The sequence below is a fragment of the Berghia stephanieae genome, chromosome 3, assembly GCF_034508935.2.
Source record: "Berghia stephanieae isolate SIO BIC M18660-M18661 chromosome 3, UCSD_Bste_1.3, whole genome shotgun sequence".
Taxonomy (NCBI): domain Eukaryota; kingdom Metazoa; phylum Mollusca; class Gastropoda; order Nudibranchia; family Aeolidiidae; genus Berghia; species Berghia stephanieae.
The window spans coordinates 16,411,173-16,418,672 of record NC_088362.1 but is presented as its reverse complement, the minus strand read 5'-3'; the positions used below and the strand labels follow the sequence as shown (position 1 = coordinate 16,418,672).

The window sequence follows — 7,500 nt, the reverse complement described above, 5'->3', positions numbered from 1 at the left end:
TGTTATTGCTTTTACTCTTGTGATGGTAAAAGAGGCGGTGTTGTTGTACCTTTCTGTGTGGTAGAAGTAATAATACATATTATTATTATTATAACAAGCATAACTGTCCGTTCAATGAACGTGATGATAACTCGATCAACTCAAAATTTATGATTCAAGTGTTGAATAAAATTTGAACTCAATTTCTGTTGTATTAAATAGACAATGCATCTTTCGACTTTGTAAGTGAACTCCACGGAGCTTTTTATTTGGGAACAGAAATATATTTTTTGCATTTAATATCTTATATATTTCGCTCACTTATTATAGAATTCTTACTGAATGTTAAGAATATAAAATGGCTCATGTGTTATTGTAGTCAAAATAATGAGAGGAATTACTAACTGTTATCGATTCAATGCAAATACTCCCACCTCATTGTCATACTCGCTAACCGGAAGGGTGAGAAACAACCCACGTGATAAATATGATGGAATACGTTTTCGATGGGATTTTTTGATAAAATCATCACGATGTCTAATCAATCAAAATTTGGTGATGATGGGTTCAGTTGTTTTTAGCTTTAGTGTTACAAAAACATCCAATTTGCCAATAATGTAATAAGATTATTATCATTGTTATTATTATTATTATTATTATTATTATTATTATTATTATTATTATTATTATTATTATTATTATTATTATTATTATTATTATTATTATTATTATTATATTATTATTATTATTATTATTATTATTATTATTATTATTATTATTATTATATTATTATTAATTATTTTTATTATTTATAAATATTATTATTATTATTATTATTATTATTTATTATTATTATTATTATTATTATTATTATTATATATATTATTATCATCATCATCATCATCATCATCATCATCATCATTATTATATTATTATTATTATTATTATTATTATTATTATTATTATTATTATTATTATATTATTATTATTATCATCATCATTATTACTATCATCATCATATTCTTTTCGATCTCGACAGCCCCCAAAAAGGAGACTCAAAAGGATGTCTCAGACGTTATGGGATAAACAAACTTCATTAAGTAAATAATAGTCTTTAATCCCAGGCTTAAGTTAGGTTCCAATTTTAGAAATATGAAAATAGATTTTTAGTATAATAAAATAGTAACGGATGAAGAAAAATTGATACCAAAATTAAAAATCTGGCCTCACGTGTGTTGAGCCAAGGTCTTAAGTAACCAAAAAAAAGAGCTAGATTTGCCACTCATAGTTTTTTGGCCTTGTAACGGCGAATGGTATTTTTTCTTATTATTCCTCAGATTCAAAGGGAGTCTCGATGGCTCAATTGATAGAGCACTCGCTTCACGCGCAAAGGGACCAGGATCGATCAAGGATGCAGTCGAGATTTTTTTCTTCTGACCCCCCTCCCCCCTCTCCCCATGTCTACCCAGCAGTGAATGGGTAGCTGGGTCTCTTAGACCAGGCGGGAAGTACTTTGCTACCGTTCTAACCAAAGGGTAACAAGCAATTGCTGCTGTTTCACACTAAAGGAACAGGGATGAACTCCGTCTCCATGGGCCAAACGGCTCTGAAGGACTACTAAATGGAAAATATGAGAAAAAAATAATTAAAGGCCTATGCGGTATGTGGTCTTGTGATATGACACTCGCTTTTAGATCGGAAGGTGATGGGTTCGAGCCTCGCTCGTGCGTATAGTTGAGTTCTTGGAAAAGGCTCTTTATTCACATTATCCCACCGTACTCAGGTGTAAAATAGTACATGGCCGTTAACACTGTTCGTCTCTGTCGGGAAAATAAAATTGTAATAACTCCTAACAGGCGTCATGTCTCGTACTACATGTTACGCGTTGCTGTTGGCCAGGGACCCTTTGCAAAGAGCTTTGAGCACTTTTAGTGGATATTGCTCAAGCTTTCTTCTTTTTTTTTGAGGGGGGGGGGGGGTGTTACGAATCGTGAGCCCAAGTCTTAAATGGAAAAAATGTTAGGTTTGCTCTTGGTATCTTTACTCTTTCCTTAGCAACCGTTTTTTTTTTTTTGCTCAATCTATAAAGCAAGAAAAAAAAAGAAGTGTACGCTTGTCCAAAAAAACCAAAACAAATCTCTTCAATAAAGCCCAAAGTTATTATATTTGCAACAAAAATAAGTCTTCAAATATTTTGATGCTGGTTAAATCGTAACAAATGTGACGATTGTTTTATGTTGTTAAGTAGAGAGTTTGATATTTTATCGACGAAGAGGATTGTGTTCTCTCTATAACTTACGTATCTGCATAAATTTGAAGACATAATCGTTTTCTCATGAATGGAGTAAATGCCACCAAATGTGGCCCATCCCGTAAAGATGAAATCAAGTCTCTGTAATTTTTGACGCTAAAAATACAATGTATTGTTAAAATTATGAAACTTGGGTCAAGTTTACGTTTTATTGGGAACGACAGATTGGTGTATCTGGGAAAAACACGTTTTAAAAATGTTGGCCAGAAAAATCATTCTTCAAATATCGATCGATTAAAATGAAACTCCTCTTGCTAAAAACTATCAAACCTGGGACTTCCAGAAAAAAAGCCAAAAAAAAAAATATTTGGCTTTTTCAAAACCCCAGGTTTGAGAGTTTTTGGCAACAAGAGGGTCATTTTCATCGATCGATATTTTCAGGACGACTTTTTTTTCTGGCCAAAATTGTTTTAAATGTGTTTGGATTAAATTTTTTTTTTTTTTTTTTTTTTGGTTTTTGTTTTTATTATTTTCTTTTTATCAAACTACGGCGGACCTGTTGGGTGTGGGATATTGATTAGGCCCTACTGTGGAGTGACCTTCTCAACATCCTCGTTTGTCTAAAATCAACAAAACTAATTACGATAGAAACATTCATTGTGCTTGTTATCATAATTGGACATTTTTACTGATCTCGCATTTGTATGGGTTTTTTTCTGTATTTTTCTGTATCTATTATATGTGAGGGCTTTTTTTCTTTTTTCTATTTTATTTTGTAGGTAAGTGAGAGAGAGAGAGAGAGAGAGAGAGAGAGAGAGAGAGAGAGAGAGAGAGAGAGAGGGAGAGATAGACAGATAGATAGATAGATAGATAGATAGAGAGAGAGAGAGAGAGAGAGAGAGAGAGAGAGAGAGAGAGAGAGAGAGAGAGAGAGAGATTTGTGAAAGCGCCTTGATGCTTAGGCCAAAACATAAGCAGCTACCCAATCACTGTTGGATGAACACGGAGACCAGGGAGGGGGGGGGGGGGGGGGGGGGGGGGGGGGGGGGGGGGAACTGAACCCGAGATCGACCTCGGTACCTTTACGAGTGCTCTACTAACTGGGCTATCAGGACTCGGGCGAAAGGCGCAACTATATAAATCTACTATCATTACCATTGCCATTTTGGAGCCATGTCTATATTATGTGGCTATGTGGTCTAGTGGTATGACACTCGCTTTCGGATCGGAAGGTCCTGGGTTCGAGCCTCGCTCGACGCATAGTTGAGTCCTAGGAAAAGACTCTTTACTCACATTCTCTCATCTTACTCAGGTGTAAAGTGAGTACCTGGCCTTTAACAGCGTTGTCTCTGTCCGAAAAAGTAATTGTAATATCGTCTCGTTCTGCATGTTAAGTGTTGCAGTTAGCTAGGGACCCTTTGTAAAGCGCTTTGAGCACATTTAGTGGATATTGCGCTATATAAAAGCTCAAGTTTTTTATTTTTTTTTAGGGGAGGGGGGGCGGTGGTTAATATAACGAGGAAGATTTTTTTTAATGTATACCACATTGAGTCCAAACGGTGTTAAGTCGTGATGAACAGGATGGTGAAAATTGATTTCAAATCAATAAGATGATTCGAAATATCAAATTTTAGTCTTTCTAGCTTTACTGTCGTAATCTGAATAAACACATTTTAAAATGTAGGCGAGAAGTCTTGCCCTTCAATATTCATATCGATTAATATGACCCTCATCAAAATCCCAAATCCCAAACCTAGAACGTCTAGTAAGCCTTAACGAAAGACCACGGTTCGATTCCCACCCCCCCCCCATTCCACCATTTGATTCCCAGGATCGATCTCGGTCCTTTTGCATGTGTAGCGAGTGCTCTATCCACTGCGCTTTTGGTTCCCATGAGCCATCATGACCTCCCCCCGCCCTCCCCTTTCAAAAGAGGAAAATGAGTATAAATTATTAAAGAAGAAGAAGAAAAAAAAAAAAAAGAAAATGTCACATTTCCCATGTCAACATCTCTTGATTTTGTCACGTGATGAGAAAACATGAGGACCCATACTGAGCATGCTGTAATATCTTCCCTATTATTACTTTAGTCGTTATGTGCAATATGATGATTTTTTTAAATGTTTTTTTTTGTTGTTTTTTTTTTTTTGGTTTGTTTTTGTTTGATATTTTTCTTAAATACGTGATTACTCAATGGAATTTACATAACTAGTATCAATTACATAACAAAAAGATGACATAATATTTGTTTTATTGATTTTTCTTTTTTCATCTGAAGGACGTCCAATCCTTTAAGATGTATTACAAATGCTCTGTATGTTTGAGTCAGTATTGTGATAGAGTGTTCTTCATCTTCCATTCATCTCTCTAGTAGTATCCGTGTTTATTCATCTCGTAGCATTGATTTATATTCACCCCCTAAAGGGGGTTAACAGACGATGTTTGAAATGTCTCTATGTGTGGTGTGAATCACTGGTAGAGTGATGATGAATAAATAAATAAGATTAGTATATACGTTGAAAGAGGTTAGATAGATAGATAGATAGATAGATAGATAGATAGATAGATAGATAGATAGATAGATGGATGGATGGATAGATATATAGATGGATGGATGGATATATACATATATATATATATATATATATATATAGATAGATAGATAGATAGATAGATTGATAGATACATAGATAGATAGATTGATAGATACATAGATAGATAGATAGATAGATAGATAGATAGATAGATAGATAGATAGATAGATAGATAGATAGATAGATAGATAGATAAATAAATAAATAAATCGAAAGATAGAAAGGTAGAAAAATAGATAGAAAGATAAATAGATAGATATGTAGATCGATAGAAAGAGAGATAGTTGGATCAAAACATAGATAGATGGATGGATGGATGGGTGGATGGGTGGGTGGATGGGATAAATATATGTATAAATAGATACATATATGGATAGAAAAATAGAATATTGTATATTATATTATGGAAAGATGAAGATTACATTGATTTAAATATACGCCCCTAGAGGGAGTTAACAGACAATCTAAGATACAATGGGTCTGTTTGTTGGGAATCACGGAGAGATAATGTGTGGATCTGATGGTTCTTACATAAATATACATAAGTAAGATGCATAGAAAAATAGATAGATAGATAGATTGATTGATAGAGAGATGGATAGATAGATAAATAGATAGATAGACAGATAGATAGATAGATAAATAGATCTATAGACAGATTAATAGAAAATTGAAGGATAGATAGTAGATAGTTAGATGGATAGATAGATAGATAGATAGATAGATAGATAGATAGATAGATGGATAGATAGATAGATGGATAGAATCAAAGATGGATGGATGAATAGATGGATAGCTGAATGGATGGATGTATAGATAGACTGAAAAAGAGATGGATGGTTATATATATATATATATATATATATATATTATATATATATATAATATATATATATATATATATATCAGGTTGTACAAAATGGTCTTTTACGTAACATTCGCTACAAAAATACTCCAATACTAAAATCGCAGTGCCCTGTAACAAGCAATACGGGTTATTTATAATTGTTGTGTCTTTTATTTCCTAGAAAAAACAGACCTGCGCGCGTGGCCCAAAATAACTTCCAACATTTGTATACGTACCTGGGCAGGCAAGGGGCTAAATGTGTAATGAATGTTGTTTATTGAGTCGTTGGCAATTTCTAATTTGTAGGTAATTCAGACTCTTATCAAGAAAACAGGTGTGAGTTTGGGTCTTTTGCGGTAAATGCTATACACACACACACTGGCTTGAAATTGGGATTCGTGGAGGAATTGAAAATAGCACTTTCAATTATCTTCTTAATGATATGATCAGAAGAAATATTTGAGTATTTTATCTTTCTTAGCCACCAATTAAAAAAAAACAGAATAGGATTTATGGTCTAGTGGTATAACACTCGCCTTTGGACCAATAGGTCGCTGGTTCAAGTTCCGCTCTCGGCACTGCGAAGCTGAGTCCTTGGAAAAGTTCCTTTACTCACATTATTCTTTCTCCCCTCTCCCTCTATGGTAGCGCGTAATGATATAACGTTTACAATAATAATTTGTGACGCTAGATTATCACATGTTAAGTTTCACTGAAATTAGTTTTATTTTTAATTATTTTTTTTGAGGGAGGGGGGGGGGGGGTGTATTTTTTAAAGAAGCATTTGTGTATATGTCGTTTATTCAGATATGACGAAGAATCGATTGAGGGGTAAAATAGAAGATTTCTTAGACTCTTGCGTTTTGGAATTCGAACTTTGTTCCCACCGAGCACTCGCAGGCTCGTGCAGCGACTGGGAACACTTCCAGATTTCCAAAAAGCAAGAATGTAAGAGTCGTATATTCTCTTACTGCACTTAAGGTAATAGCTCCTCACATGCCCGATGTCTCGAATCATATTAAGTGTTGCTGTTGGCTTGGGACTAAGAAGAAACGACCATATCTCAGCTAATAAAGATATGAATACATTTTTCACCCCCTCTGGAATTATAAAAGTCAATTCACACTGTCCTAAAAAGAGATCTTAAACACCTCAAAAATCATCAAAGAACTAAACTCAAGGGTAAATAAATCTGATATTAGCATCCTCAGCAAAAGACCGGAAACCGGGGAAGGAACTAACAAAGACGACTAGAGGCAGTCGTGACGTCCCAATCCGGCGATTATGAAGCGAAAGGCCTTAAACAAGTATCGTAAGTAAGTAAGTAAGTTAATAAGTTAGTAAATAATCTTCTAAAACTTCACTATCCGGGGGAAAACAAAAGAAAGTAAAAATGTAGACATCTATCAAATGATTCAACAGTTTGCACACCGTGACCCCTTACTTCTAGTGCAACATCGTTCTGTGCTTACCTAAATAAAAACATAACATTCACATCAAGTCTCCTCCTCATAAAATTGAAAAACAAAGACCAGTTCCATCTATCTAGAACTTGAACATAACAGTGCCACTAGACCTACGTCATTTAGAGCTCCACGAGAGTTCGTTATTTTGTTTACAAAATTATTACATTAATCCGGCCGATCACAACGCTCGAGATGTAATTGTACGTCTAAAGGTTAGAAGGTACGAGCTGATGAAGAAGCACAAAATCAATCGATAAACGTATATTATATTATGATAGAAGAAAACAGGAGGTGACAATTTTCATATCCGGCAGTTATAAAGGCAAATGGCAATGATAGAACGAACGTAATGGGGAAAAGCTT

General features: G+C 34.3%; 1 protein-coding gene across 3 annotated transcripts in view; it reads right to left on the bottom strand.

Annotated features, from left to right (window-relative positions):
• The window catches only part of LOC144967234 (uncharacterized), a 225,885-nt gene that overhangs the window by 205,882 nt on the left and 12,503 nt on the right, over nucleotides 1-7,500 (bottom strand). Inside the window, exon 1 of one of the 3 annotated variants that reach the window (XM_078904195.1) lies at nucleotides 7,144-7,345. The exons of the other annotated variants lie outside the window; for them this stretch is intronic. The gene's annotated coding sequence lies outside the window, so the exon portion shown is untranslated. Of the gene's footprint in view, nucleotides 1-7,143; nucleotides 7,346-7,500 lie in introns of those variants that run through there. 3 annotated transcript variants of the gene reach the window in all.